The sequence below is a fragment of the Mercenaria mercenaria genome, chromosome 3 (assembly GCF_021730395.1).
Source record: "Mercenaria mercenaria strain notata chromosome 3, MADL_Memer_1, whole genome shotgun sequence".
Taxonomy (NCBI): Eukaryota; Metazoa; Mollusca; class Bivalvia; order Venerida; family Veneridae; genus Mercenaria; species Mercenaria mercenaria.
The window spans coordinates 90,905,002-90,917,410 of record NC_069363.1 but is presented as its reverse complement, the minus strand read 5'-3'; the positions used below and the strand labels follow the sequence as shown (position 1 = coordinate 90,917,410).

The window sequence follows — 12,409 nt, the reverse complement described above, 5'->3', positions numbered from 1 at the left end:
CAATCATTATGTAGTTTGATTATTTCTTCCACACTTGATATCTCAGCATGTGTGAACTACCGCGCATGCGCAATGCTATCTTCATGCCCCGTTAAGACAGAAAGTTGTTTCATAAACGCAAGTGAGTTATCATCAAAAACCCAAACATTATACAGCCTTATAAAATAATGGTTTGTTGTAGACATGAAGAACAAACATCTAAATGTTCTAGATAAAACAATAGCATGAATAACAACGAAATAAAGCGGATATTGCATGTGTCCGGAAACTGGTCCTGTCCGGAAAATGGTTCCTAACCAGTATGTAAACAGTTTTTGACAAAAGAATTTTAGCCATATTACAAATCATTCAGTAACACTTTCAGAGGAAATAAATAGATTTTTTGAAAAGGTTTCAAAAAGTAATTATGTGACAGTTCAAAGAACTATAAAAATAATTCTGTGTATTTTATACTTCTTTGGACAGTTGAAACATTTTTATTACCTCCCTTCCGTCTGTCTTGACTGCATGTACAACCGAGAGTGAATTATGAGGTCTGAAGAACGTACAGTAAAACAATCTGTTATAAAATGTATAGCTGTCAAATGGAACAGTAAAGTTTAAAATTATGTTGAAATGTAAAGAAATAGGCTCAGTAATTATGTTGTCCTTAAAGGGATCCGAGATAATAATTAAGAAAAGTTAACAAAATTGGGTAAAAGAATGCAGTTCAGATATTTATTTAACAATGTGATATTAACCTGCTGCAATGTATGAAAAACTATAAAATGTGTAAAAAAATGTTATAAAGCTTTAAGAACATCTTGATCTAGGACAAACAGAATATACTTCTAGCCCGTTTGTTTTGTGTGTTAAATGTTACGACAACGGTTGTGGCTTGCCCGAGGCTATTATGATAAAAAGACGTTTTCAACTAGGTCTTACAGTGTCATTGACGTAACATGAATATGATAAATAAATTAATTGTTTTTACCATCTCTTTATAATGAGTTTTTTGCCTATTAACTTGGTGTGTAAAATTATAGAGTTTGTAACTTTCCATATACGTAACATTTTGGAGTTAAATTCCTCGTATAAGGAAGGGTGTCTATAAGGAAATATGTGGATATTCATGTAAAAGGGTAGGTTTATGTTTATAGAAATCAGTGTTCCATATCACAGGCACGAGTATCGGACCTGGGACAAAATATATGAGTCAAAAATGAAAAATATGTAGTGAAATATGATACCCCTTCAAAAGATACATATGTAGATACATATGTCTACTGTAGACATATGTATCTTTTGAAGGGGGCTCATATTTTACTGTAGGCCTATATTTTTCATTTTCAACACATTTAGGATGAAAACAAGGATTATCAATCTGGTCATAATTTTTGTCCTAGGTCCGATACTCGTGCCTGTGTTCCATATCATAATATAAAATTTTCATCATGGATTATTTTGTGATCATAATTTCATTAAAAACGCCATGATTATGCCATATTTCGACATGTAATTTGTAAACAGGGCCCTATTTGATGGTTTAGGCAAGGTCATGAGGAAATTTATTTGGTAAACAGGACCTGAAGTGAGCTCATAAGTTTTTTTTGTTAACAGGCCCAGAAATTCTATGGTTAAGAGGTCATAAGGATTTTTTTTTGTACTAAAGAGGGCCAGTATGTATGGTTCAGATAAAATCATAAGGAAATTATTGTTAATTGGCTATATTGTAAAAATGCTATATTAAAATGCTGTTTGTAATTGGCTGTTCATTTTAAGATGAAGATCTCAACTAAAGTGGTTTTTCTTTGTAAAATGTATAGTGTTTCTAAGAAGAAATCAAATTAACAATTAAGTGTCTGGAAGTAGAATTATTTTAGATTTTATTACTGGCAGTAATACTAATACAGTGCTTTAGGGTATAGCGGATAGCTAACTAATTTTTCTTGCATTCTAATTCAAAGAAACAAAATGTAGTAGTTTTTTTCTGTATATCAGACAGAAAACAGCTGTTCTTTTCAAAACATTCAGCATTTAATAGATTAATTCATGCAATTTTCTCTCTATGCTATTGTTTACGTACGTGCTGGTTTAGGGTGCACAGGATAGTTTTGGTCATTTTTTCCATTATTAGTTTAAAATCCACATCTAAACCTTCCCAATATTTTTTTACTATAAATCAGAATAATAATGTATTCTCTTTTTAAAAACATTCAGCTTTTTAAATTTCTATCAAATACCTTTCATTCATTGATGTTTTTTTACATACACACTCATTTAGTCAGTAAAGGATAGCCTCGATTTTTATTTGATAACATATGAAAAATAACACAACAAGCACTCATTTGAAATGTATGTCCGAATGTCTGTCTGCATGCCAGTAAAAGAATGATATGAAAATTTATACAATAATTCAAGACTAAATGCAAAATTTATCAACCTATCCCCTATACCCTAAAATCCGCTATACCCTACTAAAGCACTGTACTATATACATGTACATGTATATATATAGTAATACTTAAATTGTTAATTTTCAGAATTTTCTGGCTTTATAAAATTATCTAGATCTATTTTACAATTTGATTTGTTTACTGTACTGTAGTTTGAATTAAAAAATACAACCATAAGTAATAATGTTAAGTAATGTTTGTTAATAAACCAAGGTAAAAGATATTGGTTGATTTTGTATGGAAGCTCAGCCAGTTATTAATTACCACAGTTTAAAGGTCCATAATGATTTAAAAAATTCTTAAAAACAGATGAAACAGCTTTCCAAATAGATGTTATGCGTAATTACATGGTTAGAAAAGCACTTCTTTTAATATTGCACATGAACTGTTATAGTTAGAGCCATAAAGGGAGGTAATAAAAACAATAGCTTCAATAAAAGATTCTAGTATATTAACCAATATTCAAACCTTCGGCAAATTTCCAAAAATCAAGTAGGATTTAACAAGAAATTAATGTATTTTATGTTCATAATGGACAATTAATATGGTAGCCACATTTTAAACACTAGTGGCATTAATATGATTAATACTTTAAAGGGTAGTCACTGTTACTACTTTGTTTCTTGTTGATATTTTATTCTTTATTTTCTATAATTGTTGTCTTAGATATTTGTCAAAGATATTTTTGGCTCTAATTGCATATGATATTCATGATGCATCATAGAAAAATTAAAGTGGTCTTCTTTCTATGAATCAACCCTTACCCTGCTAAAGCCTTTCTAATTTACAGCTCTCACGCCATTTTTTCAACTGAGGTAGATTAAATCTGGCGTTAGCAAAGAAAATGACAAAATCCATAAGGACAGGTAAAAAGAGTGAGATTCCCAGCATGCGGATGCGTTTGCACTGCCAAGCCGCCTCTCAACACTTCTTTTGGTTGAAAAAAATAGTGCGAGAGCTTCGCGTAACCTTGTTATTTTTTAATATCATCGGAAAATCCTAGATATTTATACGAAGCATTTAAATTGAAAGCGGTGGGTTAATTGGTAACCATAGATGTAAAGAATTTCAGATATGAGAAATAATGGTCAAATCATGGCGGGTAGTGAACACGGCGGCTTAATTTATATCCAGTTGCAGAGTATGTGATCTGACTAGCATCATTAGGTCCTTTCTTCAGTTTGGTCAAATATGGGCATTAAAAATGGCTCCATTTCGTTGTCACTAGAGCTAAAAATAGAAATATCTTTTAAACAACTTCTTCTCATAAGGCACTTGATCTTCATTAAAATTCTTCAAATGGAGGCACTCAGCTCCATTTTGAGGGATTTATGCTCTAAATTTTGAAATATTTTTGGTACCACATGGCGGATCTTCATTAATGCTTATACATAGCCTCCTTGCATTTTGAGAAACACATACATATGAAGGGTTAAATTATTTCACATTAATATTGAACTGCATGATACATGAAACATGTATAGTACTCAACAAAACAATAATTATTGTCAGTTTAAATACTGATATATATAAACACTGACTTCCAGAAAAGGACTGCATTAAGGGGTCACACTTTTGGACAGTTCATTGCCTTTAAAAATTCACCAACTTCAAAAAACTTTTAAAGTAATCTATAAGTTTATGAATTTGCAATTTTAAGTGTCCAAGTGAGGAAATTTCACCTAACTAGGAACGTGGTTTTCAGCTATTGTTTATATTTATTTGTTTACAAATGACATTCATTTTTAAAAGAGGACAACCTTTTCCATCTCACAGGACGCCCGTACGAAAAAGTACGCCCATACTTTAGGCGGAAACCGCCCAGAAAAATAAGGCGGTTTCTATCTTATGTTGCTATTAAGCATAATATCTGCCTTAGGGAGACCTTAGGGAGAATAGGGCTTGAAATATGCAAATTTTTTCCTGTTAGTAAGGCGGAAACCGCCTAAATTGGCGTAAAAATGTTTAAGCTGGAAAAAATTCCGTCTAAGGATATTTTCTGCTTAGGCGGGAAAAAAATACTCAGAAAAGCTTGACCGGAATAAAATCCGCCTTATGTAAAACATAAAAAAGTACCCTTAGTATTTATCTTGAGCATGAAGTTTTTCACATTTCACTAGATTCATTTTGCTTTGCCAAATACAATTTATTAATAAGACAGCTTCAATTTTACAAATATATCAGCTGTGGCTTAATAACATTACTGAAGCAAATGCACAACAATACTGACTAAATATCATGAATATTTCTTGAAAAAATTAGAAGTTATTAAACCTTCACTTAACTAGCATGGAACTACTGATTATTACTGATATTATCATTAATGTTTGGTGCCAGTGCCATACTATTGTGATGCCTATAATTATGGCAATAATTATGATATTAAATACTAACTTAGACTTGAAATCTTATTTAAATTGTTTGCTACCTTGTAACTGCTATGCATTATACATGTACTTCTGAAATGTAAGTAATTAACAGATAGTGATTTGGTTAAAACAGAAAAGATGTTCATTAATTCCTCTACACCTTAATTTGCTATTTCTAAAGGTTTACAGATGTAAATTAATTAAATTCTAACTCACCACAAATATATAATGTACTCTTTAGTCTAGTCTACTTAACTAATAACATCCCATGTATAAATGCCTTCAGAAAGTGCTTCTCTCTAAACAGGAGTCACAACATCTGGATGTAATAAACTCACTGGACCCTTACAGTGATCCTATTTCAAATTAATTGATATACAATTACCACCTTCCAAAATTCCGCCCTATCTTAGTAAAGCCATTTTTTCAAAGTTCAAAATTTCCCCTTATTTTATCTGAAAATTCCGCCTAATGAGAACGCACCTTTTTCTGAAAAGCGCATTAACCAGAATTTAAGAAAAATTCCGCCTTCCTGTTAGGCGTAATTTTTAGAATAATCCATGTCCGCCAATAGTCCGCCTTTGAATATCCATTTTAGCAGGATTACGCCCTTAATACGCTTTAATTCAGAGCGGATTCCACCTTATTTTTTCATACGGGACTCTGAGTACGTAGCCAGGAAGATTGTTGGAAAAGATGATGTTTGTTTATTAAATATTATCTGTGTTTTGATGATACGATGTATACTCCTAAATTTAACCTTAAATCTTTCATTAGTCTGTAAAATCTCTCTCAAAGTGCAATTGGTGGCACTTCAATTGACCTGTTATATGTTTTCTTATATTAAACACAATTGATTCCATTGATGATCCGGCACGTACATACAATATATTTAAGGGTCAGGTTAGTGACTTGGGGCCACAGTTTGGTCCATTTGTTGTTTTTATGTCAACACCCGTCAGGCAGCGGTCAGTCGGTGTTCAAAGCATGTTCGCTCTTAAAGGCAAACAGTTTTCACCCAATTTTCACCAAACTTGCTGACAATGTTTGTTGACATAATATCCCGGCCAAGGTTGATAACCAGCCAAATTGCCCCAGGCACTCTTGGATTATGGCCCTTGAAAAACTGCAGATTTAACCTTGTCCGCTCTCTTAATTCAAACAGTTTTCATCCGATCTTCACCAAACTTGCTGACAATGTTTGTAGGCATAATATCTCGGCCAAGTTCAATAACCACCCAAATAGCCCCAGGCACTCTTTTATTACGGCCCTTGAATTAGGCCAAATTCAATGATGGACGTACTTTGTGACACACTGTATGGCACTTATAATATTGTTTGACCTTGACTGACTGCTTAAGATAGGTTTGACTGTATTTTCATATAATTTTATGGTTTTATTTCCATGTTTTCACCATAAGGCTTTGATGCGTTTATTGTTTTAAATTTTGCAGAGTTTATAAATTCATTGTGAACATCTTTATATAAAGCGGCATATTGTTGCAAATTTAGTGAGCGCTACTTGACTCGCTTTCAGTTATACGTGTAATGACCCTTCAAGTTGAGTGTTAAAGACATTTTTTTTAAGAAGATCAATTGTTATAAAAAAACCTGTTTCAGATAGATATATCTTTGTCTAATTAAATTTTTGTAGTGCATTATTGTAGAGTAAGACTAATTGTCTCATATATAGGAAAATTAACTGAAGTAGTTAAAAAAGTGTCAAGGGCAGTTTAAAGTTTCATATTTTTTGTCTTATAATTAATGTCAATAGTGGACCCTTGACTGGTGTAATATATATAATAACTGCTGCCAAGATCCTTCAGTGACCTAAAAAAAGTTCATTTTCAATGTTTAAACTTCCATTATATAGGCTTTAGATATTACTGTAAAATCATTTAATTTCGTGGGTTTGAAATTTTGTGATTTTGGTCAAAATAGCAATTTCATGGGGATATGATTTGAATGGGAATTTTACTTATTTGTTGGGATTAAATTTCGTGGATTGACTCAACCACGAAATCCATGAAAATTAGTCCCCCACGAATATTAATAATTTCACAGTATGTGAAAACAGATAAAGCAGGGTCTAGGCATACAGACACTAAAAAGAAAAATGGCGCGAAAAGAAATGGTAGTCTCATAATGGCGGATACAAATAGTCCTCAAGTTTTTTGCTCTGTAGAGCTATTTTCCTTATTTTCTTTGCATTTTTTTTTTTGCTAAAATCACATGACAGATCTATGCTTGACATGTAGGTAGCATTTTCATAATGAAATAACAACATTACAAAATTTTTCATGGAAACTTAGATTCATACACCACCAGTATAATTTGGGGTCTCGTTTTTTAGCTGATTTTGCAGTTTGTGTGTTTGACTGAAATTATTTTTCTTGCGTCAAACATGATCCACACTTTTCTTTTGATTTTTAGTTAGTACTGACAATGTTTTTCAAGAAAATGTAGGTTACAGACATTTAAAATGGGTCCTGATGTGTGCTGCGGTCATTGGAATTAGGTCAGTTTTATAAAGAATAAAGAACAAGAACTATTTAGTGTGTTATATTAACCTATAAGATGAGATTGGTAAAAATTGAAATCTGGCCAGATGATGGTGGAAATGGGCTTAGACTTTGATTAAAATTTGATAAAAAATGAAAATTTATTGCAGTTTCATTGAAAATGAGGGTAAAACCCAAAAATATCACATTTTCATTGTTTTGAGTGTATTTTTTTCAAAAACTGCATATTTATAGCCTACTGATTGCTATTTTCTGGCCATTTCTGGACATTTCAGTTTGACTGACATTATTTTTCTGGCCATCAGAGGTACAAGTGAACATATTTAACAGTTTAAATGTGTAATTTGGATGCGGATCAGAGCAGAAAATGTCAAAACAGGGCAAAACAAGGCTGCATTTAGGAACACTGCTTCAAAATTATGTCGCGACAGCTGTTTTTGACAAAATCTGATGCTTTGTCTTATGGTACTGAAAATGCCGTAAAAACTTGGAAACTGTTGATATCAAGCTATTATTTAAACTTTGTATTTTTTCATGCATTTGGGTTTCTTGTACATTTCAAATGAAACTGGCAAAGTGTCAGAGAAAAAAGTTTTTCTTATAGGCATACAGACACTAAAAAGAAAAATGGCGCGAAAAAAATGGTAGTTGCATATGGCAGATACAAATAGTCCTCAGTTTTTTTGCTCTGTAGAGCTATTTTCCTTATTTTCTTTGCATTTTTTTTGCTAAAATCACATGACAGATCTATGCTTGACATGTAGGTAGCATTTTCATAATGAAATAACAACATTTCAAAATTTTTCATGGAAACTTAGATCATTACACCACCAGTATAATTTGGGGTCTCATTTTTTAGCTGATTTTGCAGTTGATGTGTTTGACTGACATTATTTTTCTTGCATCAAACATGACCCTCACTTTTCTTTTGATTTTTAGTTAGTACTGACAATATTCTTCAAGAAGATGTAGGTTACAGACATTTAAAATGGGTCCTGATGTGTGCTGCAGTCATTGGAATTAGGTCAGTTTTATAAAGAATAAAGAACAACAACTATTTAGTGTGTTATAACCTCTATAGAATTTATGCATAATTAGATGCCATGGTTAGAACCAGTACTAACTTGATATTTCACACGAAGTTTTACTATCATAACCATAAAGGGAGGTAATTTAAAAACACTGGATTATGTAATAATTACTACGATGGTATTCGCCCTTCCCCCCCCCACACACACACCCATATGGGTTTGTGGTGAGGAATGGCAAAGAAACATATCCAGCAAAAAGTTATGGATGTTACTAAGAAGCAAATAACTTCATTAGTCAGGATCAATTTAACAGAAAACAAATGTTTTAAGTGTATATAATAAATGTATGTTACGTTGAACCTGAACACTAATGAAATTATTTTGAATGGAATAATTATGTTTCCTCTAATAATTAAGCTTAGCTTTTAGAATTATATAGAGTTATTTGAAAAGTGATCTTGAAGTGTAGCTAGAACGAAATTTACAACTTCATTTATGGAAGGTTTGAATTTTTTTTTTTAAAAATGAATAAAAAAAAATTGGGGGATGGGGGCTGGCCCCGTGACTGGGTGAGGGTACAAAACTTCACATGTTGTTAATAAATATTGATTGAAAATCAAAAATGAAAAAAAAAATGTTGTGAGGGAGGGATGCATGATCGTGGGTGGTGGGGGTGACTGGGTGGAGGAGCGAGGTGGGCGGAGGGTACAACTTTGCATGTTGATAAATATTCATGGATGGTTTGAAAAAAAAAAGGAACGAAAAAAAAATTGAAAATTTTATTGGGGGAGGGGGAGGGAGTGTGACCTGAGCAGTGGGGGTGACTGGGTGTGGGTACAAAACTTCACATGTTGATAATAAATGTTCATGGAAAAAAATGAAAGAAGTTTAATGAAATTCTACCAATCATGGTTAGTTTGTTATGTACAAATATGTGGATTTTTAAACAATTAAAGGGCAATAACTCTGAAGTTACTAAAGAGATCATGATGAAATTGTGTGTGCAATACTATATTATGGTGATCTAAATTCAGGTTAAGTTTTAGAGTTCAAGATCAGATATGTCATAAGTTATGAATCAGAAATTGCCATATTTATAGTACCTAGCTATATTGTTAACTCTAGAAACTTCAGAGGGCCATAACTCTGGTGTTACTTGGGCAATCTGACTGAAACTTGAAGGGCCGCATTTTTCCATAGTGGTGAACATGTATATGAAGTACGTTTTATTTAAATATTCCCAATCACTTTCTAGATATGGCTCTGGACAGATGGACGGATGGAAAGACACACAGACGGACGGACAATGCCAAAACTATATCCCTCCCCCTTCGGAGGAGGATAACAAAGGTATCATGACTGCTGCCTTAACTTTCCTTGGGAGAATCCATTTTCAGGAAGTGTATCTAATTTATACGATAATTTGATTTGAATTGTGTATTTTTAATATGTATTATTATATTCATATATCAGTCAGAATAGGAGGGGCATCTATAGCGCAGTGGTTAAGATCACTTGCCCCACACTGATGTGGGTTCAAGCCTAACCCTGGGCGTTAAATTCTTCATATGAGGAAGTCATCCATCTGGCTAAATGGAAGGTCAGTGGTTCTATCCAGGTGCCCGTCTGTGAGGAAATAATGCACGGAGGGACACCTTGGGTCTTTCTCCAACATCAAAAGCTGGAAAGTCGCCATATGACCTATAATTGTGTCGGTGCGACATTAAACGCAACAAAAACAAAACAAATATCAGGACAGGAAGTTAACTGTTCCTTTGTTTATTGTTTTGAAAAACAAATGTCAAGTTATCATCTTATGACTATAAGAACAGTAAAGGTCGTCAACACTTGTGTACCAATCATTTAGGTTAACCTGTCAGTTGATCAGGTCAGTAGTAAACAAGTTGATTTGATATGTTTGAACCTGAATTGGTAGATAGTAAATAAAATAAAGACAGTAAAATGGGTTCTTATGCTTTGCCCAAAATGGGTTCTAAAGTATCACCCAATTTTATTAAGATTCTACCCAACATCTTGATCTGATGAGCTGACAGGTTATCTTGAATCATAAGTAAGTGGCGTTCAGTATAGGGACAGACAATGAGTGACCATGTCTATTCATATTACGCCCTTCGATGTTTAAATTTTGCCCCATTTGCTGTTTTTGCATACTTTTCATCTGAATTAAAGGTAACTGCTTAATATATTAAATACTAATTTAAAATTAAATGTCGTTGGCTAATTTCTATTTGCCAAGTAGTAGATGTCGCTTACTTCAAATGACTTGCCCCTCATAGCAGTTGGTTCAGACCAAAATTTGGGTGTAGAATTCATTCGTGTGAAGAAGCCATCCTGCTGGCTAAAAGAAACTTTGGTCCTTCCCTCATATTCCTAAAATATTGCTTGAAGTTGGACCTAAGATCTTCCTAAATCATCAAAAGCTGAGAAGTCTCCATCTTATCTATATTTGTGACCATGTGACGCTTAACAAAAACATTTGAGTAATTGGTAAATACCTGGCTGCTTACTTTTAAGCAAGTTCCAGGCAAGTATCCAGCCACTTAAAGCAAGCACCTGGCAAGTACCATCTGCTTAAAGCAAGTACATGGCTTGGTACACTTCTTATTTATTGGGTTGCTAATAAGTATCTATGTTCGAAGCAAGTACCTGGCTGCTAAAAACAAGCACCTGGCAAGTACCAGGCTGTTTAAATAAATTACCTGGCTAGGACCCGATTGCTAAAGGCAAGTATCCAGCAAGTACCGACTGCTTAAAGTGGAATTATGTGTATTTTTCGAGTAAAAATCTAGCTGAAATAGATGTGTGTGTAGAAAGGGTGGAGGAAATTATAGCTTTTAACCCAATATACCAAACTCTTCCTGTTACAAGTATGAAATAAAAACTTCCCAAATATGACTTTTCTTATTTTGACTTGGGCAGTCTTTTTAGCTCACCTGAGCATAGTCTTTTTAGCTCAACTGTGTCCGTCGTCCGTCGTCGTCAACAATTTGACTGTTAACACTCTGGAGGTCACAATTTTGGCCCAATGTTAATGAACTTGGTCAGAATGTTACCCTCAATAAAGTCTTGGACGAATTTGATATCGGATCATCTGGGGTCAAAAACTAGGTCACCAGGTCAAATCAAAGGAAAAGCTTGTTAACACTCTAGAGGTCTAAATTTTGGCCCAACCTTCATGAAACTTGGTCAGAATGTTGCCCTCAATAAAATTTTGCATGAGTTCGATATTGGGTCATCTGGGGTCAAAAAACTAGGTCACCAGGTCAAATCAAAGGAAAAGCTAGTTAACACTCTAGAGGCCACATTTATGACTATATCTTAATGAAACTTGGTCAGAATGTTAATCTTAATGATATATAGATCAAGTTTAAATCTGGGTCAGATGGGGTCAAAAACTAGGTCACTGGGTCAAATCAAAGGAAAAGCTTGTTAACACTCTAGAGGCCACATTTATGACTGTATCTTCATGAAACTTAGTCAGAATGTTAATCTTGATGATCTTTAGGTCAATCTTGAATCTGGGTCTTATGGGATCAAAAACTAGGTCATCGGGTCAAATCAAAGGAAAAGCTGGTTAACACTCTAGAGGTCACAGTTTTGGTTCAATCTTAATGAAACTTGGTCAGAATGTTACCCTCAATAAAATCTTGGATGAGTTTGTATGGGTAATCTGGGGTCAAACGCTAGGTCACCAGGTCAGGGTTCTCCCCAGAAAAAAGGTCAAATCAAAGGAAAGGCTTGTTAACATTATACAGGCCACATTTATGACCGATCTTCATGAAACTTGGTCAGGATTTTAATCTTGATGATCTCAAGGTCCAGTTTGAATGTAGGTCATGTAGGGTCAAAAACTAGGTCACCAGGTCAAATCGAAGAAAAAGCTAGTTAACAGTCTAGAGGCCACATTTATGACCATATCTTAATGAAATTTGGTCAGAAATTCCTAGGTCAGGTGAGTGATACAGGGCCGGCCCACTTGTTAAGAAAAGTCAAGCTGCATGAAGGTGTTGCTTCCCTTCAACTTTAGAAAT

General features: G+C 33.7%; 1 protein-coding gene across 5 annotated transcripts in view; it reads left to right on the top strand.

Annotated features, from left to right (window-relative positions):
• The window catches only part of LOC123524075 (uncharacterized), a 128,562-nt gene that overhangs the window by 15,465 nt on the left and 100,688 nt on the right, over nt 1-12,409 (top strand). Inside the window, exon 1 of one of the 5 annotated variants that reach the window (XM_053539257.1) lies at nt 657-1,121. The exons of 2 other annotated variants lie outside the window; for them this stretch is intronic. The gene's annotated coding sequence lies outside the window, so the exon portion shown is untranslated. Of the gene's footprint in view, nt 1-656; nt 1,122-8,298; nt 8,351-12,409 lie in introns of those variants that run through there. 2 more of the 5 variants (XM_053539251.1, XM_053539256.1) reach the window with 2 other exon arrangements.